General features: G+C 42.3%; 1 protein-coding gene across 1 annotated transcript in view; it reads left to right on the plus strand.

The window, feature by feature from the left end:
* The window catches only part of LOC106510400 (uncharacterized), a 422,513-nt gene that overhangs the window by 320,663 nt on the left and 77,214 nt on the right, over positions 1–24,636 (plus strand). Inside the window, exons 8-12 of the mRNA XM_085024903.1 lie at positions 5,326–5,433; positions 7,411–7,550; positions 10,436–10,573; positions 14,203–14,272; positions 17,898–17,985. The gene's annotated coding sequence lies outside the window, so the exon portion shown is untranslated. The remainder of the gene's footprint in view (positions 1–5,325; positions 5,434–7,410; positions 7,551–10,435; positions 10,574–14,202; positions 14,273–17,897; positions 17,986–24,636) is intronic.

The following is a 24,636-nucleotide window of genomic DNA, read 5'->3' on the forward strand; positions in this document are numbered from 1 at the left end:
ACCAGGGTGTGGGTTCCTTTTCGCCTTCACAGCTCCCTCCCAGGAATGCTACTCCCATCCTGATTCCTTTCCCTCTTTCTTTTTCTTTTGTTCTCCCCAGTTATGTCTCGAGTTTCTTGCCCTTTTTGGAGGTTTAAGTTCTCCTGCTGGCATTCAGTAGATGTTCCTGGCGAGTTGTTTTGCATGTAGATGTGTTCTTTGATGTGTTTGTGGGAGAAGGGGAGGGCGACCTCTTACTCCTCTGCCGTCGAGATCCACCTCGCAAACATGGTTTGCAATGGGCCCCAGTCTTAGGCCGCCTGGGTTCCAATCCTGGCCGTATCACGTACTGGAGCTTAGGCAAGTAATTCTCTGGGCATCAGTTTCCTTTTCTGTTAAATGTGAAGGAGAAGAGCGTTGTACTATTATTCAGCGGGTAAAATGAAATCTCTTATGTAAAGCACTCAGCACAGTACTTGCCATTGGGAAGCTTAAGGGTATTTCAGGTAATGAGCAATAGTGCCTTGAGGGTGGCCAACTCCCTTTTCTTTTCAACCATTTTAAATTGGGACATATCTTGAGATTTGGTTAAAATGCACAAAGAGCATGTCGCCTTTTCACTGTTATTTAACTTTAATCATATTATGAAAAAATACTGTAGGTTATTTTGATTATAAACGCTTATATGTGTATATGAATGTACACACATACACACACACACACACACACACACACACACACAGCTTTTTGTGCATCGTTCTTTAGGAATAGAGGATGAGTTACACCTGGATGAGTACATAAACAGTGATGCAGGAAGCATGGGATTCAGGAAATGGGATAGAGCAGATAAAAGAGGCAAAGGGATTTATTGCTCAGGCAGAGACCTGGAAATCTCAGGATGATGGCTCTTCAGATTAAAAGAGGAAGCCGATTCCAGGTAAGAAGTGGAAGGGGCGGAGTTACCTAAGTGTCTGACTCTGTGGAAAAGAACACAGAGAAGGGACTCAGAGTTTAGTTGGTGAGTCTGGAACTGTCACAAACACTGAAAGTTTAACAAGTGGAAAATGAGGTGGTTGACCCAGTAGATGTTGGGCAGAAGGAAAAATAGAATTATGGTTCACAACTTGACTCAGCAGAGATATTTACCCAGGCAAGGAATATGAATATTTGGTATTGATTTCACCAAACATTATGATAATACTATAATTTGGAATAATCAGAGAGGAAAGATAGGCAGAAGGAATATAAAAGTGATAGATTATCACCTTTTGAATTAGGAAGACAATAGAAAATGTCAAAATTGGCATAGCCACAGAGGCATCTTATTTAGAACCATGGAAGGAACAGCTGAGAGGCCAGGAAGGGGTTGCCTTTGAAGAGTAGATCCTGGGTTTCTTAACACACTTGATCTATTTATCTCAGTAAAGTGTGTATGCTGTTCTTTGATAAAAGCGAAATTTAATCTCATTAGGAAAGAAATTAGCATAAAAATTGAAAATCAAAAAGACAAAAAACACTTCTTCTGTTGCAGGAAGGCTTAGGGCCCGAATATGGACTCTTATCTAATGCTTGGAAATGAACTGTCCAAGGGGATACTCGTGCTGGCAAAAGACTTTACTGGAAGGGGGACCCAGATGGAGATCAGCAGGGCGAGGGAGCCTGGAGACCTGCTCCTCCAGTGGCTTTCAGCCTCTGGTTTTATGGGAATGGGGTTAGTTTCCAGGTTGTCTCTGGCCAGGTTGTCTTGCTCGGCCCGTGCTGGCCTGGCCCCGGGTCCACACATGGAAACATGTGCATCTCTCCGCCAAGATGGATTCCAGAGCTGAGGATTCTGGGAGGAGCGTCCTCTCCTGCCTCCTTTTGGCCCCTTCCAAGTCCTCCCAGCTAGTTTTTCCGACAGCACCATTCTTTATCAGGGCCTCCTGTTGGGAGACAGCGCATACAAGAAGGTATCACACCTGGCCAGGGTGGGCAGTTTCAGTCAGTGCTCCCCCACATTTATAAGAATAGTGACTGAATTGAAAGTTGAAGCCTGACCTGCAGGGTTGACCAGCATTGCAGGACAAGGAAGAGTGACACAAAGTAATGAGCCGGACGAAAGAAAGCTTGAGCCCCTGGAGTCTGCTGGGAGGTCGTTTTAGGCATGAGAGTTTCTCCAAAGATTGCCCTCTGAGACCTTGCCTTTGAAAAATGGTCCCAGTTCTGTGACTCAGAACTGACTGCTGCGTCAGTATGATGCAGATTCGGGACATTTTAAGAATGGATGACCCTGGTAGAATTTTATTGGCTTGCAAATCATCTTTAATTAATCTTACATCCTGAGAATTGAGTGAGATAAGCTAACAAATGGAGACCAGAGATAGAAACTTTTCAGGAGAGGTGCTCACATATACAGCTTTCTCATAAATTATATCTATTTCAAAGGTTGAAGCTGGAGTCTGTTTTGTTCTCCAGCCTGTCTCCTAGACCATGTTAAACTTACCACATATAATGGATAAATGGAAATAAAATGGGCATCATTCCACCAAATGGGATGAATGAATTGAAAACTATTGGATTTTGAGGAATTTTTATATTTCTGAGTGAGGTAAAGAGCCTGCATATTTAAATATATCCTGTTACAGATTGTTGAAGCTGCATCATTCCATAAAATACAGATGTATTGTGGGCATTCTGAAGAAAAAGGTCATTTTTAAAATCAACATTTCACTTTCTGCTGGTAACTTCTCACCCTGGAACCCCATCAGGTCATTGTATTAAGGATTCTCAAATTTCATCCTTTGTCCATTTCACTATGCTTTTCCCCAAACCAGAGGAGATGGAAAGGAAATGGAAAGAAACAATCCATCTTGGCTAAATCAGTTGGAAGCATTCACAGTCAATTGCAACTTAGATATAAAGAATTTTGCTTTGTTTTATGAAAATGTGGAGATTAGAAAAAGGGAGAAACTGTCCACGAGAGTAATTCTTCCTCATTTTGAGAGCTGAAGGCTTTTTTTTTCTAATGAGGATCGCTAAGCCTATTTGACATCACACAGAATCCAGCATTGCCACCTGCTTAGAGTGGGAGCAAATCGAGTAAAAATTCAGAAATGAATGCAAGAAGTTACCCCCCAAATGGGCCTTCTCAAAGATTAAAGTGGGAAAATAAAAACGTTGTTTTCTCTTGCAAACATACGTGTCTCGAATGAAATTGCTAATGTTCTGAATGTTTTCCTAAATCGAATCTGACCAGAGTCCCAAAAAATGGTGTCTAAGAGAAGGCCCCAAAATGACTCTTTCAGGGAAAAAAAAAAAAAATCAGTCTGAATTCCCGTTGTCATAATTTAATATTTTCCTTGGTTTCATTTTTCTTTAGTTAACAATGTAAAAACAAATTTATTGCAGATCTGGTTTGTGTGTGTGTGTGCATAAAAACACTTTGCGGTTTATATAAATGTCGTCATTCCCCAGATCACCATTTCATGGTACACCGCACACCAAAGCCAGCAACCTGTGTCTTTCTCTCGAAAGTGTGGGTGGGTGGGGGAGGGCCGAAAGGGGGTGTGTGGGAAGCCCTCAGCCCCCGAATGTAATCAGATAAAGCTAGTGGCTTGGTATTAGTGTGTTAGCTTTGTCGAGGTCCCAGCATCTTCAGTGGGCCAGCCCTCTCTTCATTTGTCACCCCAGCGCACCTTTTGTGCACATAATTTCCCATTGGTATTACCCAGAGCTTGGAGTCGAGGGACGACTAGCCTCTTTGCTTGTACCATTATTTCCAGCAAGCTTGCTACATCTGCAATAAATCCTGGAGGATTTGTGGGTGGACCGAGAAAGTGTGAGTGACAGAATGAGGTGATAAGGCCTGGATTCAGCTGAAACAAAAGCTTTTGCGTCCTGCCCTGATGCGGCCGAGTCCCAGTCTCTGAAGATTTGATTTGATCAAGTTTTTGCCAGCTGTCTCTCGGAGTTCGAGCAAGTTCAACATGAAGCCCATGAGCATTTCTTTCCTTCTCCCTTAAGCTTGCCTCTGAGTACCACTGATGGAAATCTCTCTCACAGCCTTTTCCTGGGGTGGTGGTGGCGGTGGTGAACATCAGGTGTTCAAGGTGTGTCAGTTGTGCCAAGGAGCTGTTTCGAGTGATAGACTCAGACGGAAAGACAGGCTCTGACTTCAGCAGCCACAGACCATTTGCAGGTGTGGAAGCAAGAAATGCAATTTAACCTGAATTTCTCAGCTTGGTTGCAGAGCAGCTGTGAAGGGCTTTTCGAAGCACAGTCGTTTTTAAGCAAGATCAAATCCACAGCAGTCCTTTTATATAAGTTTTTCACCCTCTGGATTTTATTTTTCTCTTTTATCCAGAAACGCTTAACTCAGAAGTGTGTCTGTTTATCAGCAGTGGTTCGTCATGCCTCTGTGCGCGGGCACACATGCGTTTCTACATAAAATGGAGGGAGGCACTGCGGCTTTTGAAAAGCATATTGCACAAGGATCTGCACAATCGCTGAGATATTTTCATGTGGTGCTTGGGTTTCAGGACCCCCTGCCAGGACTCTGCATCAGTCAGAATCGTTTGGGTTCCGTCTTGGTAACAAATACCTCTAAAATTTCAGCAACGAAAAATGAATTGTTATCTATGTTATATCTGCTATGGACTGAATATTTGTGCTCCCCCACCCCCAGCAAATCCATACGTTGAAGTCCTAATTTCCAAAGGGGTGGTATTTAGAGGGGGGCCTTTGGGAGGTAATTAAGTTTAGATGAAGCCGTGAGAGACCCATGAGATTTCCACCCCCCTGATGGAATTAGTGACCTTATAAGGGGATGAAAAGACTGTGGTTCGCTCTTTCCCTCTCTCTTTCTCTCCCTCCCTCTTTCTCTCCCCTCACCACCTCATGTGAGGACATAGCCAGAAGACAGCCATTCACGCCAGGAAGCAAGCTCTCACCAGACACCACATATTCCAGCACCTTGATCTTGGACTTCCCAGCGTCTAGACTGTGAGAAGTGACCGCTTGTTGTTTGAGTTACATAGTCTCTGGTGTCCTTGTAGCAGCCCAAGCTGAGTAAGACAGTGTCCTTCATGGGCCAGCTGTGCCCTGAGCTGGGACCTTGGTGGATGGTCTGGGACATCGCTTGTGCCATAGCAGAGAGATGAGGGAGAATGGTAGATCCTGCAATGACTCTTAAAATCCCTTTTCCTTGACCAAAGCATGTCACAGAGATCATCTTGTCATTGGGGTGAGGAAAGATAAGGATTCCTAGAAGGAAACAGGACAGCTTGCAGGCACAGCGATGCAATCTCCAGCAGCCCTCAGTTCCCCACGTGTAAGGAGAGGGGACTAGGTGTCTCTGGTTCCTTTCAGCGACACCGTGCAAGAGCAGTTCTGGCTACAGACACCTGATGGAGATGATGTGGAGAAGAGGGAGCTCCAGGACCATCGCAGCATGGCTGGTGAATGTCTGGCTGGGAGGTATGTGTGTCAGAGCCAAATAATTGTGGAACGTAGGGGAAAAAACCCCACAAAGAACCTAGGAAAAACTGTTTTCAAATATCATCTTCATTTAAGTGAGAAATAAAATTTTTCCTTTCCATGAGGAATTAAAAGTCATTTTTAAGCCTGTTTTTTTCTGTGCGACATGTAACACTTGTAGGAAAGATCTGTGAAGATGAATGTACGGCTTAATTCTTACGGAGAGAACACGTGTGCAACTGCCATCGGTTCTAAATGTAGCATTGCTGGATCCCTGATGACTCAGTGGATTAAGGGTCTAGCTACGGTCGTGGCTCAGGTTCAGTCCCTGACCCCAGAACTTCCACGTGCTGTGGGTATGGCCCAGAAACCACAAATGTGCTGTATAGATCATTGCTGGTATTACAGAAGCCCCAAACTGTTTCTTTCCAATAACGTCTCCTCTCACGCATTTTTTTTCTCAAAGACGATTGGTAAAGTCTTCTCCCCCTGTAGGCTATTTACATAACGCTGCTATGACTATTTCCACAAATGCACATGGTGCACCTTTTTTTATCCAATATCATTGATTTACAATATTGTATTAGTTTCAGGTATATAGCAAAGTGATTCATATATATAGATTTCAGATTATATTCCACTATATGTTATTACAAGATATTGAATATAATTCCTTTGCTCTATAATAAATCCTTGTTGTTTATTTCGTGTATTGCTGTTTTTATCTGTTAAGCCTGTACTCTTAATGTGTCCCTCTGTCTCCCCTTTGGTAACCATGGGTTTGGTTTCTATGTCTGTGAGTCTGGTGCACATTTTCATGTGTGTGTCTGTAGAGCAGACAGTCAGGGAGTGGCACTGCTGGTTTATGGGCTCTGCCGCCTTTCAGTATCCCTACGTGATGCCAAACAGCTTCTTTCCCACCAACAGCACTTGTATTCCCCTTCTTCCACATCCTCATCAAACTTAGCATCTTCGTCGTTGTTAGGTGTTTTTAATGTAGCCATCCGCTGGGTACTGAGCCATGTCTCATCATCGTTTTAGGATGACTAGGACCTTTTTGTATATTTTAAAAATCTACTTAGATTTCTTATGTGAGGAGCCTGTTTATGTCCATTTTTTGGAGTTCTCTTTTCCTTATGCATTAAATAATATCTTCCTATATTTTAGATGTAGAGAATATTACAAATTAGCTAAATATTGCAAATCAAAATTTTTTTTCTCCTCCATGGCTGCCTTTTCATCCTCTTAATGATGTCTCAGAAGTTCTTAATGTTGAAGTAGTCAAGTTTATTAATTTTTTTCTTTTGGTTAGTACTTTTTTGGCATCTTATGAAATATGTTGACCTTAAGCTTACATAAGTAGTATAAATTCAGATAACCTTGTGAAATATACTGTCTCATTCAGTTCTGTGATGAGAAGGAATTGTGTGCTATGCTTTCCTAAAAAAGGCATTTTGAGTATCTAAAGAGAGAAATGCTTTTCTTTTCAGAAAGAAAAATTTATCTTCATTTTAAGGTCAGATTCTTTGAGTTTTGACCATTGAATCCACAGGGAAATGGCACTAGTTATTTAAACAGAAAAAAGAAATCAACCTACAAAGATGTGTAAATGCTGTGTGAATACAGTTAAGTTTTTGAAGTTGAAATCTCTTTTCAGAGACATGATCATTGGACTAGTTAAAGGGAAAAAAAAAAATTAACTCTTAACAGGAGGCAGCAAAGAAAATCTGTCAGGTACAAGCTGGAAAAATGAACAGATCCAAAAGGGTTTCGACGAGTTCTTGGATTGATGGTTTATAACGGGATTGTTTAAGGAAGTTCAGAGATTTGGGCTCTATCCATGACCTTTTAAGAGCTATGTCACTTAAGGCAGTGACTTCCAGCGGTTCCTTAGAGCCATCATTGGACATTAGTGAGGCCATTTGACCCTGACATGTCCCCAATGGCTAGTTCCCCTTTGCTCTGTGCATTTCCCAGGGCCAAGAATGCAGGCATGCATTTCAGAAGGAGGAGGCTGAAGCCCGGCCTTCAAGTTGGCATTGGAGTTGTGCATCTTGTTCCTTGGTCAGCTGAAGGAGTGGTTTCCTTATCGTTGATATTGTAGCTTCGAGGAAAAAGTAAGTGGATCCTGAGGCCAAGCTTTTTTTCCACTTATATTCTGTCTACCAGAAATAAATTTCTGCTCTCCCCCCCTCCAGCTCTTTGCCATCCTCCGGCCTAAGAGGTTGGGTGCTCACCTTTCCTAGGGATCCATCTCCGTTTTCAGTAGATGTTTTGTTACTTTTATCTGTGCTCTAACACCAAGGTCAAGAGTCAGGGATACTCCTTTTGTCACTATTTGTGCTGCTTAATGTGGGAAATTCCAAGCTCTTAGTTTGGGAAACTCAACCCGTCATTGTACTGCAGTATTGTTATTGGTGATTTCTCAAGTGTGTGTCCTCGTCCCAGCAAGGGCTTCCATCTGAAAAGTAAGACTTGCATTTCATTCCAGGATTAATTATCCTGAGAGGAAGTCCTTTTTAAAGTAATTCTGAGCTTTAACTGCTCAAGTCTCCAACGTTTCGATGAGATTAACCTGCTTGGCTTCAGTCACAACTGAAAATCAACATTTTCTTGTAGTCTTTACAGGGGCCCAGTTTTTCACTGCCTCAGTTCCGAACCAAACTGAGAAAGTAAAGGAGTTAAGAACTAAGAACTCTTGTAAAAATCCCATAATAACGAGCCCTGTGATAGTGCAGGATTAGAGGTGGGGGCGGTTCTGTGTCCAGCCTCCTTTCTCGTGTTGCAGGGGGTAGGAGAATGCAGAGGGATGGAAGGGCCAGGCCAGATGAGGAAACTTCTGGCAATGCCGTCTTGAAAAATAGGGAGGAGAAGAGTGGGTGTCTGTATGGCCGGTATTCTCCTGGCCCAGTTTCCCAGAGTGAGGATGAGAAAACAGGTGTTGATTATCTGGGAGAGTCTGGAGTTGCTGCCACGACCTTGGAACTCCCCAGCCAGTCACAAAATCTTGCCCCGGTCATCCTGGAAGGGGCAATACCAGCGTAGATTTAGACTACACGTTAGAACAGCAGAATTGCTGGCCAGCTAGCTCAGGCTCACCTGGCTGTTCCATTAATCTCATAATTCGCTGACTACATAGTCTGTGAATTGTTTGGTCCCCACTTATTATGTTAGAGCAGGGTTTTAACTGTCAGTTCCTTATTACGAATGAGGCTATATTGAAAGAAGTAGTTTAGTTTGAGACAGCCAAGCCCGCTTGCTGAGCCCTAGAAGTAGATTTACCTCCTAGGTATAAGCAGTGTTCCCCACAATGGAGTCAGGAAAGGACAACCAGAATGAGATTTAAGGCACTGAGGAGCAAAGCACTTCCTGTGGGCAGCCTTCTTTGAAAAGAAAAAATGCAAGAATTGAGTGAAGTACATGCTGTTTATTCTTCCCAGATTTTCCAATGAAACTCAACTGTTGAGTCCCATGGATCTTCTCTTGATCAGACATAGGCTAAGTGTCCTCTGGGTATTTTCAGGATGTGTGATCTCAAATCCTTTGTCCCTCTACACTTACAAAATCTTGGAAAAAAGCAATATTTTTTGAAGGGACAGGTCTGAAAAATGGGTAGTCCATACCTTTCTCCAGGTCACTGGTTCCTGAAAAGATTTTGTTCATTTGTTTAAAAACTCTTTAGTAAAAATCGTTTTTCTTTTCTTTTTCTTTCTTTCTCTCTTTCTTTCTTTCCTTCCTTCCTTCCTTCCTTCCTTCCTTCCTTCCTTCCTTCCTTCCTTCTTTCTTTCTTTCTTTCTTTCTTTCTTTCTTTCTTTCTTTCTTTCTTTCTTTCTTTCTTTCTTTCCTTCCTTCCTTCCTTCCTTCCTTCCTTCCTTCCTTCCTTCCTTCCTTCTCTCTCTCTCTCTCTCTCTCTCTCTCTCTCTCTCTCTCTCTTTCTTTCTTTCTTTCCTTCTGCCAAGCAGAGACTCTAGCTGAAATGGGACTTGGGAGACACAGAGACACAGATCTCTTCTCACTTGTCCCTGATTCTTGCAAGCCTCAGAAAGGACTCCAGGGGTCATTGAGATCCTCCCCGGGGCTCCACAGGAAGTCATTACTCTGGAGAAACAGAAGCATTTCCCTGGACTGATCCAGAGCAACAGAAATCTAGATTTGCAGATTCTGTGGTTTTTAGACCCTGATAGAATTACCTTAATTACATTATGTTAACTAAATATAACTAGTTACAATGTCTTTAACTTAAACTAACAGAGGTTATGAAAAACAAACAGGCATACACAACTAATTTTATTTATTGTAAGGATATTATTGAGGATGTCATTTACCACATCTAATAGTGTTGTCTGTATGAAGGCCCATGGGAGAAATTTCTCTTTGGTTCTTATTTCTAGGTAGAGTTGCTCTTTTTCTAAGCCTCTGGCTTGTTTTAATCAATAGACACTACAAAACTTGAAAATAACTATATTAGTCTGTTCTGGCTGCTATCACAGAGCACCACGGGAGGTGTATAAACAACCAAAACTTATTTTTCATAGTTCTGTTCTGGGGGCTGGGAAGTCTGTGCTCAAGGTGCTGAAAGACTTGGTATCTAGTGGGGGCTCACTTCCTGGTTCGTAGATGGCTGTTTGCCTGTTGTGTCCTCATAGGTGGAAAAGGAAAGGGAGCTTTTCAGGGGCTCCCTGAGAAAATCTTTTAATTTTATAAGGACACTAGTCCCATTCATGAGGGATCAACCCTCAAGACCTAATCACCTTCCAGAGGCCCCACCTCCAAATACTATCACATTGAAGAATAGCATTTCAACTTAGGAATTTGAGGGGGCCGGAAACATTCAGTCTGTGTAACAACTGTTCATCTTTCTCTCTTTGTACTGGCTGCTGAAAAATTTAGACCCAAATCAGTGACCTGCATGAAGCAAGTGGATGCATTTCCTGAATTAAACCCAGCTTTGTCTTTATTTTACATTTCTTACTCTATTTTTTGATTTGTTTCTTAATTACAGCTCTTTGACACGGGACAGAAAATCCAACTCAACCGATCTGGAGCTGAAGATGAGATGGATCCTACTCAAGACACAGGGATAAGAGGGATCTATTTTCAAAGGAAACAAGACAGTCTTAGCAAAAGAAGAGAAATGGAGGTACAAAGCAATATGCCAGGAATTTAACATCTCTCATGGTAGCAAGGTGGCTGCTGTGGTTCCAAACCTCACATCAAATCACCACTAAATCAAATTAAAGAAAGGAAGATTATCTCTCCCCAAAACTCTGGGAGATGTCTCCTGTTTTCTCACCTGATCTGTTTAGGTTAAGTGCTATCCCTGAATCAAGTCAGTGGAAAAAAACTCTTAACCAGTCATGTTCATGCTATAACATGAGGAGAACTGAGTAGAATTGGTCCTCTTGACCCTCAGCATTCCTGCTCAACCCCTCCCATATCATTTTCTGCAGAGGTTACCTATTTCATATCTGTTTATTTGCAGCTTTGCCCTAAGCTATGGTGGGTCAATCAGATAACTAATCCCTGCTCAGCTGGTAACCTCCAGATAACATAATGCCTTAACCTCATTTACAAGTCTCTTAAAGACTCATAAACACAGGAGCCCTGGCTTACTTTTTGTTTAAAGACATGAAATGACAGCAAGAACAGGGCTAATAAAAACACAGAGTATTGAGGTCCCACTACTTACTATTGGTGGTGAGCAAGTCTGGCTTTGGCTTCTTAAGCAGCCCAAAGGAAGAGGGAAAAACCGATCAGTCACGTAATTCTCCGCCTCCATGAGATTAAAACAAAGTAGCAGGAGGGCAACACTGCTATTATTGACTATCTGGCAGAAACAACCATTGGAAGAGGGTGTTGGGCAATTAATACACACACTCAGCAGCATCCCTGTGATTGACACGGTGGCAAAATGGGGGAGCTCCTCCCTTTCTTCATAGGGAAGCTCAATTGAGCCTATGGCATTTCCCAAATCCACTTTAGCACTTTCCTAAATCTGTCTTAACTCTTCTCCACACCTGTGGGGTTGGGGTTGGGGGCAGGGTTGCATATCTCTCATGCAGTCTTCATAAATGATACATCTGATGAGTTTTTGAGCAACTCCAGAGTTAGGCAGTGCCTGATAAAGAATATCATTTGCTGGGTGAGTAAAGAACATCATGCTGGCACGCTCATGATTTATGTAGGGCAATCTTGCAGGCCCCTTGAGGACCAGTGTCTGCCAGTGGATTAATTTCTGCTTTCCAATCTACACCGTTTTTCAAGCAGAAAACAACAGCAGCAACATTGCCGGAGCTTCCTCCACCTCTGTCTTTCTTACTTACCGATGTGTTGCCCATTTAAGATTTAGAAAACCTTTGCTCCCCAATTTCACTTATAAGTTGCTGGTGCTTTTACACTGCTTCTTGTCTTTGCAATTTCATACCCACCATTATAGAGAGAATGCCTCCTAATCCAATCTCAGCTCCCTGTATTTTTTAATTGGTTAGGACAGGGAGTAAGAAGCAATTAGTCAATTTATTTAAGATTTGATTCCTGGGTTGTACTCACATGGGATTCTGAATCAGTATCCTAGGAGGTAGAAGTCCCGGAATCTGCATGTCAGTAAGCAAGCTGATTCAAATCCTGGTCCAAACTCTCTTTTAGCTAGGGAAGTCAACTCCCTTTCAGCTTTTAACACCCTACAATAAAACCATAGTTTAAATCAACGTTTCTCCACCTTTGGTTCAGGGCTGCCCTCCCAAGGAGCTTTTTTAGGTTTTGTTTTTCCTCCTAGCCACCCATCTTCTCCTTCCCCTGCCATAAAATTTTAGTACCAGAAATAGAGCATAAATATGTTTGTGTGCTGTGGTCCTTTGAAGAGTTACACACCATTATAATATTTAAGTGCTTTGTACCCTCCCCCTGCCCCAGTGTATTTTCACCCCTTTGAGGGGAAATGGTGGTCTCATTGGGCAAACAGGGCTCAAATCAAAGGTATTTGGAAACTCAGAGCCGTATCTCCACTGTCCAGTGGGCATCAGAACTCAGTATGCCCCCTATTCATTTTATCTCCCCCCTCCACCTTCAGACCACCCTTTCTGATGGCCCTCTGTTGGTCAGTGTCACTGTCACCAGTCTAAGCCAGAAATCTGGGAATTATTCCAGCCTCTCCCCTCTCCTGATCCTGCCAGGCTTACCTGCCATACACTTGACAAACATGAATCTTCTTCTACAAGCCAACCACCAACTCTCTCATTCTGAGAATCATTCTTTCTTCCCGGAATGGTTGCAAAAGTCCGTGAACCAGTCTCCCATGTCCAGTCCTCAAATCCATTTACATGAGGATCTAAAAGAATTCAGATCGGACCCCCTCACACCCCTGCTTGAACCTTTCACTGGCTCCCTGATGCCCTTGAGATGAAGCAGAGATGCTCTAAGATGAAGGATAGACTCTCCAACGTTTGTCCCCTGTCCTATTTTCCACTCTATCCTTCTTCTGTCCTCACATTTTGTGTTCCGGTTCTACCAAACTGCTAATCCCTGTATTGTATGCTTCTTTGCCTTTCTTTACGTAATTCTTTTTTCCCGGAGTTCTTTTCTCATTGTTTATTCCTTCACGTCCTTTAAAAGTCAGCCCAGTCTTCACCTCCCTGAAGCCATTCCTGAGAGCCCAGATTGAACGAAAGCCCCCTGCCCCACACCACTCTGAGTTTCTTGTCGTGGCATTGCTTTGAAAACGTGTCTGTCTACTGTTAAATCCAAAAGTTGTTGATGGTAGCATCCACCTCTTTTTATTGCTCTTTCTCCAGAGGCTAGCAGAGTGCTTGGTGCATGACAAGTGTTCAGTAAAATATTTGTTGAAGTAAACCGAACTATACCTTCCCAAGGTTGGGAACTAATTAGTATTAAAATGGACCACAAAAGCAGGTGCCCAGGAAGGAAAGAGAAAGAAAGCACAGGCTTTGATCATCCACCAGTGGGATAATTGCTTCTAAATAATTCAGATTGTTGCTGAAAAATGCCCAAACAACTGGTCAGTTCATTGGAAAAGTCAGCCAGTTGGCATCACAGAGACCAAAACATTCAACCAGTGATTTCACTAGACTTGCGACTTTTCAGCAGGTGTCCACGCAGCCTGTGATGGAAGAAGTTACTGATCACGCTTTGTTCATTTCTACTCCCTCCTCCTTCCCTACCCGCTCACACAACCCACACCCTAGCCTGGTGTTTTAGCACCCTTCTGAAAATATAAATATTTAAAAACATTCATGTGTGAGAAACGTCCTGAAACTGGCTAGAAAATTGCCTAAACTGCCCTTCTTATGAAAAGGCAAGTTGAACCACATTGCTGTAAAGCACTAGCCCCTTTCAGGTTTTGGACACGTGGCCCCTCTGGCTGAATGGACAGAAAGTCTGAATGTGTAAGAGCCGCTAAAAACAACCACCCAAACAAGACAGCCATTCTCACTCCCCTCAGACCACCGCTCAGAGAGGCTGCTCTCGACGGGTTCTACATGCTAAATAACTCCTATTCTTAGTTCACGTTGACTTGGTGGCCAAGCCAGGTGAAAAGACAATTGACCCAAACAGCCCCATGGAGCTCAAAGCTTTACTAACGAGGTGAATCTTTTCTAAGCCCCGTCAGCATTGTCGAGTGCTAAGTGCCACTTTCTCAAAATATGTCTTTCACGGAAAAGAAAAATTATTAAAAGAAGGTGGGGGTGGGCAGAAAAAGCGTCCTTTAATGGACTGTTTTATACTTTTGTTGTGGTGTGTGCTTTCTTGCAGGCGACTTTTTGGCAAATACTGCATCTTCAGCCAGGAGAAGTTGGCTGAGGACAAAAGGGCTTTTGAAGCGGTGAGTGTAAATTCAGACTCCTTTTCTTTCTTTCTTCCTTCCTTCCTTTCTTCGCCCTCTCTCTTCTCCTGGGTCCGGAGACCGCTCAGCAGAAATAATCAGCGCCGTTGCTTTCCGTCCACGTCCCCTGAATTACTCAAACATCAAATGTGACTTCAGAATGGAGGCACGCTTGATTCTTTTCTGCAAAAGTTTCCCTACCCATTCTTTATTTACATGTCCTGGTAAGGCACAGCGATGTCCAGCCAGTCAGAAGACACACACACACACACACACACACACACACACACACACACACACACAGGAGGCCATTAAACAAATTAAAAGGGATGAGGATGACTAGTACAGTACTCTTGGAATCCCCAATTTGATTAGTCTGAGTTTAATACACAAAAGCAGCGCCGGAGAAAGAGGGGAGGCGAACTGCTCTTTAATAACCTGTACAATTAAATTATGGTGATGAATTTAACTATTCTGGGCTTCTTGAAGGAGTCTTATTATCTGAAGAAAGTCAGTTTTGCAGCAGGGTTTCTGAGTGTGTCCCTGGAAGTCTCATGGTGGCAGTTCTGTGCCTTAAAATCTATTTCTTCCTTTCAGAATTGCTTTTCTGTTTCTCAAACTTTGTCTGCAAAAATTATTCAGATAGATTTAACTCCTCAGGGGGCCTTACTTTTCTTTGGTTCTTTGGAAACATGGAGTCAGAAAAGATAACGTAGGGGAAAGAATAAGCTATGGTAGCTGTAGGTGGATGCTTTGGGGCGACTTTGGGTCAAAGCCCTAACTTGCTTTACAAGCATCCTGCTTCTTTCTTTATGGAGACCTCAATTCTTCTTCTTCTTTTTTTTTTTTTTTTGGTCTTTTTGCCTTTTCCAGGGCTGCTCCCACAGCATATGGAGGTTCCCAGGCTAGGGGTCAAATCGGAGCTGTAGCTGCCGGCCTCCCCCACAGCCACAGCAACGCGGGATCCGAGCCGTGTCTGCGACCTACACCACAGCTCACGGCAACGCCAGATCCTTAACCCACTGAGCGAGGCCAGGGATCAAACCCGCAACCTCATAGTTCCTAATCGGATTTGTTAACCACTGTGTCACGACGGGAACTCCAGGAGACCTCAATTCTTAAGGTATCCAAACATCAGGGCACATTGTGTCAGAAGCTGATGTGCTGTGGCTTGATTTTCTAGGGACCAGGCCTCTGTATTTGTGTCCCTCCTGGGAGTCATCATTCTGTCCTGAAGCAGCGTGTGAATGTCTGTCTCCCACTTGCCTTCGCTTAAAGGCTATAGTGGAGGCAGGTGCTATCCCGATAGAGGCTTACTCTGTACCTCTGTATGTTCAGGGCACATTCCCATTGTCTGTTGAAGGATGAACTAAAATGGAACAAGGGACAAGAGGAGGGAGAATTTTTATACTGTTGGCCTCAAGCAGAGCTTCCACCGAACCTCAGCTGCTCTTAAAAATTAGGCCTGCTTCCATATGACATGTAAGTGATGAATAGTATTTACTCATTGTGGCATCATTTTCCAATGCAGATGGTGCCTTAGAGTCTATGACACCTAAGTCCTGAGAGAGTTACACGGAATATTCCCATGTGGTTATCAGACTGGACTTGGTTTTAGGGGAGATTGAGAGCACAGATTCTGGCTTCAAATCTTGTTTGTGCCGTAACTGGCTTCACAATCTTAGTCTTGCTGTACACCTTTCTTTGCTTCAGTCTCCTCCTCACAAAACAGGGGTGATCACAATACCATAAAAAGGTAGTTATAAGAGACCAGTGACACATGCAAAGCCATAGGAGAGGTCCAGAGTTGTGAATTGGGGCTCATTAGTTGCTAAGCATTTACTGGCTGCCAGACACTCTGCTAACCCTTTGTATGTGGCATTATTATCTCATTTACAGGATAAACCTAAGATATAGTTGTTATTTTCTCTCTTTTAAAGATGTGAAACTGAGGCTTGGTGAGACTAAGCAAATCTCCCAAGGTCATAGGTATAGGAAGAAGAAGTCACAGAATTAGGTTATGAATGTGGGAAGTCTGACACATGTGCTTAGCCACTTATTATACCATGTGTATTTGAAAATTGGTTCCTGGTCTCCAAGAGTGAGTGCATCAGCCAATAGGGAAGAAAAGAGAGAAATAATTAGCTAGTATTTCCACGAGGTGGTAGTGAATGAGGGTGGTAGGGTAACACATGGTATGGCAGGGAAGAAGCTCAGAAGTGGACGTGCCACGGTGGTTGATGTAGGTTACAGGACATCAGGCATCTGGCATGTGGAGTGGTGGTTAGCAAGGTAAGTGATTTCACCGACCGGTGTCCAGCATGCTGATCTAAGGTGGTCATGTGCCCTAGTTATCCTGGCTACTTCATCCTGCCAGGAGTCTCAGTATGTACTTATTAACTGTCTGACTTAATCATCTACTTGGCTTGGGTCATAGTGTCTGGTGCTTTGCCAGGGATCAACAGTGAAAGGATATTCCAGGGCAGAGTCACCTGATAAACACCACCCCTTTATCATTATCACACATCCAATGAAACTTGAAGAGTTGTGCAATTACCTATTAGATGTATCCCTCTTCTCATGATCCATGTTAGGGGATTGAAAGTGGACTGGGAGTAGGAATACTTCCATTTTTTTTCCTCTTAGAGTCTGAAAGTCAGTGGATTCTTGAAATTCATTCCACTCTCTTTGCAGTCCAGGCCACATAAACTCCTGGAGCTTTAATCTTGCTGTGGTGAAGATGGGCACCTGCTTTTTAGGGCATGTATTTTTTAAAACTTCCAGCTCTCCAATTCTTGGCGAGGATGAGCTTTGCAATATTGAACTGCATTTTCATTGTGGTCTGTTAGAAGTGATGCCGAATAGTGAGCTTGTACATAAATGGACTTTATCTTTGCAATTTATGTGTAATTTGGGATCAAGGTGACTTTGAGCCTTGCCCCACCAATTTTATAAATACAAAGGAGACCACAGGCAGACCATTTATAGAGAATATATGAAGAAGAAAATATTTATGACACTTGTTAAAAGAAGATAAAGAAGACTTTATTGAAGGGGAGCTACTTACTGTAATAAAGTTTTGTGATCAGGGGGAGAGATTGGGTTTAACTCCAAATACAACAAGGAAAATTTATAGCGAAGGAGCATGGTGGGGGAAGTGTTGGTAGATGAAAAATTACTAAGAGGATACACCAGGAGTAAAGGAGGATTCTGGTTAACCTGACCTAACAAGATTCATACTAAATACAGGCCAGGGTGATCAGATATCACCTGGGAGGTGGTGGAGGATAAGGAACTTGATCAGATATTGAAGGTGATGACACATCGATGGTGGGGATTAAACTGATTTAGGATTCTTTTTAGAACTGGACACTGCAGAGAAGGACATGGGATTCCAGTAAAGGAGCCAGTCAAAAAGAGGACCTAGGCCATCCAATGTTATTGCAAATGGCAAGATTTCATTCTTTTTATGGCTGAGTAATAGTCCACTACATATATATATACACACACACACTTTTCTTTATCTGTTCACCTGTCAAATGACATTTAGGTTGTTTCCATATCTTGGCTATTGTAAATAATGCTGATGTGAACATTGGGGTGTGTATATCTTTTCAAATTCTAGGTGTGGAATTGCTGCATTCTGTGGTATGGAGAACCCTCCATACTGTTCTCTACAGTAGGCTGCACCAACTCACATTCCCACGAACAAGGTAAGAGGGCCCCCTTTTCTCTGCATCCTTGCCATCATTTGTTATTTGTGCTCATTTTGATGAAAGCCCTTCTGCCAGGTGTGAGTTGATAGCTCGATGTGGTTTTGATTTGCGTTTCCCTGATGATTAACAATGTTGAGCATCTTTTCATGTGCCTGCTGGCCATCTGCATTTCCTCTTGGGAGAAATGTCTATTCAGGTCTTCCACTCATTTTTCAATCTGGTTGTTTGCTTATTTGATGCTGAGTTATATGAGCTGTTTGTGTATTTTGGATATTAACCCCTTGTTTATCATAGCATTGCAAATATTTTCTCCCATTCAGTAGGTTGTCTTTTCATTTTGTTGCTGGTTTTCTTTGCTGTACAAAGACTTTTAAGTTTAACTAGGTCCTACTTGTTTATTTTTGCTTTTCTTCCCTTTACCATAGGAGATATAGTTCAAAGAATATTGCTACAATTTATGTCAGAGTGTTCTGCCTATGTTTTCTTCTAGGAGTTTTATGGTGTATGGTATTACATTTAGTTCTTTAACATTTTGAGTTTATTTCTATGTATGGAGCTAGGGAATTATCTCATTTCATTCTTCTACATGTAGCTATCTAGTTTTCCCAGTGCCATTTATTAAAGAGACTCTCTTTTCTCCATTGTATACTCTTTCCTCCTTTGTCATAAATTAATTGACCATAAATATGTGGGTTTGTTTCTGGGCTCTTTATCCTGTTCCATTGATCTATGTGTTTGTTTTTATGCCAGTACTATGCTGTTTTGGTTACTGTAACTTTATAGTATAGTCTGAAGTCAGGGAATGTGATTCTTCCCATTCTGGTCTTCTTTCTCTAGATTGTTTTGGCTATTCAGGGTCCATTGTATTTCCATACACATTTTAAGATTTGGAGGTTATTATGCTGAGTGAAATAAGTCAGACAAAGACAACTACTTTATGATATCACTTATATATAGACTCTAAGAAATACAACAAACTAATGAAAATAATAAAAAAGAAACTCAGAGAACAATCCAGTGGTTACCAGTGGGGAGAAGGTAATAGAGGGGTAGGGGAATAAGAGGTACAAACTATTATATATATAATAAGCTACAATGATATTTGACACAGGAATATGTGACCCAATATTTTATAATAACTGTAAATGTTGGCGTATAAACTTTAAAATTGAGTTATGCAGATGTAACTATAGCTATCCAGGTATAACTGTAATTTATACCTGTAATTTATGTAATATTATATATCAACTATACTTCAATATAAAAAATAGAAAGCTCAGAAGAGCCTGACCAAAGTTTGGTCAGGGAGAGAATTTTTCCATTCTACAGAATATGGTATGATCTGCCATTTCATTTTTTGAATAAAACAGGTTAGACATTCTCCTGCCATATTAGATATTTCTCTTTACCTTGGAACTGAGAGTAAAGTATGCATGTAGGAGGTGTTCTGGATTGCCTATTAGAGAAAAACCTCTCCATGGTATATATTGTGCTTGCATTTTGAACATCCACAAAACAGTAATTACCATTTTTACATGCTCCTGATTTGTCAAATAGTAACTAGAAGACTTTCATACATACACTTGTGAGTTCCATTCAACTACTCCAAGGGAATATGTGCAGCAACCATCAGTAAAAAACAATATGGATGTCATATTGATCCATTTAGAATTCACCACAGACATCCCCTAAAACTATTAAACCCAGAAAAGATCTGCTAACATTCATTACAATACCACAACCAACCCCACCCCTCATAATCTGTGAACCAAGCCATCACTTGGTGAGATCTTACAGCACTTCCTCATCACTAGTCACTGAATTTTATTAATAGCTTTAAATACTGATAGAAGAGAATAACTTGAAAATAAATTAGGTGTGCCTTCTTGTTTTGAGATGGAAAAAAGAATCACATTTTGATAAACTTTGTTTATAACATTGTGTTCAAATATATTAAAGTATGTGAAGATTGTTCTTAACCAGCAGATGGATTTGGGAGAGAGTGTTGATTACTGCTTGGGAGTCCATCTCGGAAACAGACTCTAGGTTTGAGTCCTGGTTCTGTCACCTATTAGCTGTGTGACCTGTTGTGTGTTCTGAGCAAGATACTTAGCCCTTCTGCCTCCATTTTCTCATCTATAAAGTGGGGGTGTTAATGTAACTATTTAATTGGTTGCTTAGAGAATTATATTGCCTAGCACATGTAAAATACTTAGACTAGTACTTGGCACGTGGCTCTCAGGTTAACCTCTAATCTTGTTCTTTCAGCAGTTTGGTTTCCACTGATGGGTCCTTTCATTTTTACTTGCAATTCCTACTTCTGACGTGCAATAACTATGAATGTAGGCACAGTTGACATGAGATTCAAAGTCAGGCTCTTGCTTGTGCAATCTTTGGCAAGGCACTCAATTTCTTTTCCTTCATCTATGAAATGGGAATAAAAATAATTACCTTATAAGATCATTATGGTAATGAAATTAGGTAATGTGAATAAGGCACTAGACACAACACCTAAAACACAGGAAATGCTCAATAAGTGGCAACTATAGTCTTTATGAGCCCATATAGGCAGCGTTGTTTCAAGGCATGGATGATGATCTGAGAATCTGGAGAGCCAGCCTCCTGTCTGGGTTCATAATCTCGTTGATATGGGGTAAGTGGATCCAATGCCTTGCCGCTCACATAGAGGAGTTTCCCTGGCGGTTCACTGGGCTAAGGATCCAACGTTGCCACTGCTACAATGAGGATGTGATCACTGGCTTGAGAACTTCTAAATGTTGTGGGCCCAGCCAAAAATAACTAAGTAAATAAACAAAATGTACATAGAAGGTTCTCCTTTACTCAAATCCATCAGCTCTTCTCATTTGCTGCCCAAATTTGTGAACATTTAGAATAGGCACCAAAAGAGTGCAAAGAAAGGATCCTTAGAGTGCTCCTGCAGTAAACTGAGCAGGCAGAACATGATAAGAAAAACTGAGCAGGAAACCAAAGTGGAAGATGAGCCATGACAGTAATCAGAAGGCAGAGAACATAAGGAACGTGCTGCCCGCCTCTGACAGCCTTCTCTTGGCTCAGGAAAGAATCACAGGAAGAGGGCTTCTAAGAGGAAAGGGAACACTTATTTAATGGAAGGTTGGGATGTTAAAAAAAAAAAAAATCACAAGAAGTGGACATCTGATGAAAGTTACAAGAGGTCTTGTTTGCTTTCCCTATAAAGAGCTACGATACAGGGGAAAGGCAAGAATTGTCTTGTCATGGCATGAGGCACTCAAATCTGCATTTAAAAAATGGCCATGTCAGCACCCAGAAGATCTCCAGGAAGAGGCTTTTAGATTCCTAAGCTACTGCCAGGAATCATGAGTCTAACGGGCAAGCAGATTTTCTTCAACACCCGACGGTGTCCATGGACCATACAGAGGGGGGCACTATCTGTGCAAAATTTCCAGGGAGGGAGTTGGGACCAGGATTTCAGTTCTTTTGCTGGTTCCCCATGTGAGGTCACCCTCAGTACTTTGCTCTATGCTTCTGTTTCCTCGTTCACAAGATGAGGGCATTCAATGAGAATTCCTAGTCGATTATATTTTATGATTTTATATACAGGGCATGAAGATGATAATAAACATACAAACATACTGACATGCAGATTTGATAAAATGCTGTCACAGCTCTGGGCAAATCATGAAACTGGTTGGCACCTTAAGTTCAGTCTGTAATTGAGGAACTTGGACTGGATTATCTGTCAGTAGCCATTGTGGTACTAATTTTCCCAAAGGACCATTTTGTTCCTGGAGAGAAGTGGATACACACTTTAAAGCCTCTGTCTCTTGATGCCAATTATAGGGCAATACAAACAAAAACACTCATGGAGGTTATGGGTGGTAACTTTATTAACTCTTAGGGTATGGGTTCAAGAGATACATTTGATGAAATTCAGATTCAGGGCACAAAGGAGGCTGATGATAGCTTTGGAGTTGGGTTATTGACACCATATTCCTTTTTTTGGATAAAATCCCAGGGGGAAAAACCCCAAAACACCAAAACTGTTGCAGGTATTTTGTAAGGATATCCTTGAAACATGATTTATTGGTGGAAAGAGAGCTTCTCATCTCTTGCCAGTTGTGATTCTTTTTGGAAAAGGGCCTTAGTGATGCTGACTTGAGGTGCTTGGAATCTGGAACGGAGCCACATTGGCGCAATCCAGGACATATACCTGGAAGGATCTGCATGTGGAAAAGAGCATGGATTGTACAACCCATAAAGCTATTGGATCTCAAAACCAGAAATGTAATGTGATGCTCAGATATACATCATATATACTGATGAGGTCAGAAATTCATCATAAGAGCACAGACATTTGGAGAGCAGCAAGGAGAAACTTATTTTAGGACAAGAAGCATCCAGCTATTGCTCAGGCAGTTGTTCAGGAAGAGTCAGGAAAGACGAAGGTTAATGATAATAACAGCCAACTTCTGAGCCATTAATAAATACCAAGCTCTGTTCTGAGCTTTTCAGTTGGACAACAATTTAAAGAAAAGAACCAATGTATAAAATTCCCCCCACCCCAAAATTAATTAGCATGTTGAGAAGGGAAAAATCTGCTCATCAGCAACATAAGACTAATCAAAGGGATATGAAGGGAGAAGGAAGACAGTGGGAGAAGAAAGAAGAGGATAAATATTACATGAAACATCTACTCATCTCAAGTGAGGATGTTAAACATGGAAGGAGGGTTTATCGCCTTTGGTGTCAGTAAGAAGTGACTACAAATGTTCCCAAGACTCAAGGCTGGTGTGTGGGAAAGGATGGAGATAGGAATAGAGTCAGCCCTCTCCCTGGTCACACGGAGCCCCTCTGGGGCTCTTCATCTGCTTATGGTAAGTGTCATGCGTAAGTGTCTGCACTGCTTTAAGATGAGAAATGACGTCATTAGGTATTCTTTTTTTTTCTTTTTTTTTTTTTTCTTTACAGATCTTAGTGCAGAGCATACAGCACAAAGTATGTGAGGATCACGTTTTATTGTGTCCAGGTGACATTGGGAAGGTGCGTGGACTTGGATGTCCCATACAACGAATCTGGATCCCTTAACTCTGTGATTAATTGGCAGTGAGGTCTGAGACAGAACATCTTGTCTGAGCCCCATTCCCTGTTTGTAAAATGGGAATGAGAGTAATGGCTTCCCAAGGTGCCTTTTTTGAGGATTGTCACATTTAATCCTTTCACTGTCATTATCACTCTCACTATTTGGGTTTTACAGATGAGAAAACTGAGGTTCAGGGGAGCTGATTTGCCTCACCCCAAATCACACAGCTACGCCTTGAAAGACAGGAGTCCCTTCCGGGCAAGCCTGCTCTGTTTGACTTCATAGCAGACTTTTCAGGTCTGTGGTGTGAAACGTAATGCGCTGAATCACCGAGCACAGTGCCAGAAACGGAGCAGGTCCTCTCTGCTGCTGTTGGGTGATTAACTGGTGATAGAGGGTTCGAGGCAGACTTGCAAAGCTGTGCTCAGAACAAAAGGCCCAATGTCTGGATCATGTTTCTCTGACTCTTCTTTTCTGAGCCCACTGCCATTTCTCCCTCCACTCAGAAGAAAGGGCAGTCCTGGAGCCACGATTCAGCAGCCTCAGTGTTTAGGGGGCAACAAAGCCAACACGAAACAGAGGCGGTTTTGCTCCTTGAAGCCCAACTCCATCCCAGGAACAGTGGTGGCCTGATGCCTTCCTCTCATCTCACATCACACCTCAATCTGTCATTGATTGGATCTAGATGAAGCACCCTGTCTTTGGAGCAGGATCAATTTAGCCGATTTGTCTCATTTAGAGGCTGCTGAGATCAGTCCCTTGAAGCTCAGGATTGGCAAAGGGCAAATGTCTTTATGTGAGTTTGTATTTAATTAAACTGCTCCTGGTTCAATTAGTAAAATTCTCCCCCTGGTTGCCAGACACAGGTGTGAGCAAAAAGTGACCTCCGAAGCTGGACAACTGTGGTTAAATATGGCCATCGGGTAAAAGAGTGCATCTCAGGGCAGAGAATTTTTTTTTTCCTTCAATAAAAATGGATTTCAAATACAATTTACTGTTTCTACCTGGTGAAAGGGCAGGATGCTGTGAATCCGCAGGATGCTGAGATGAGTGCCATTTCTTTCCAGAAGGCCATGTTTCCAAATTAACTTGTTCAGATGCTAAGCAGAAAAGCAGCCGGGCTGCTAAGAAGAACAATTACTTTCCCTGGGTTGCCTACACGCTGGTTTGTTCAGCTCTCTTTATGTTCCAAACCTTGGCTGGCTCTGGAATGGGTGGTTCAGTACTGTGGGGGCTCTGAGTTTTTATTTCGGTGAAACTGGTGAAATGAAAAATGAGAGCCTAGCAAGAATCTCGTCACAGGCCAGGTTTGTGCAGCCTGACTTTGGGGCTGCTCAGTCAGACACGGTGCGCATTTGTGTGTACACGTGTATGCAGTAGCACGCACGAGCACACGTGTGCACGCACACGGAGCCACATCTTGCTCAACATCAGTGTAGACCTGGGATTGTAATGGAAGGTGCCCTTGAGTGAGAGGCCATTTCAGCTGTGGTTAGAGCTTCCACGTGGCCCGCTTTCCAAGCAGACTGGCAGGGGTGGTGGACCAGGCTTCTCTGCACGGCATGGTC

This window comes from Sus scrofa, chromosome 5, assembly GCF_054392235.1.
Source record: "Sus scrofa isolate SSC_HxYL_T2T_F1_AM1 chromosome 5, Sscrofa_HxYL_maternal_Yorkshire_Landrace_v2.0, whole genome shotgun sequence".
Classification (NCBI taxonomy): Eukaryota; Metazoa; Chordata; class Mammalia; order Artiodactyla; family Suidae; genus Sus; species Sus scrofa.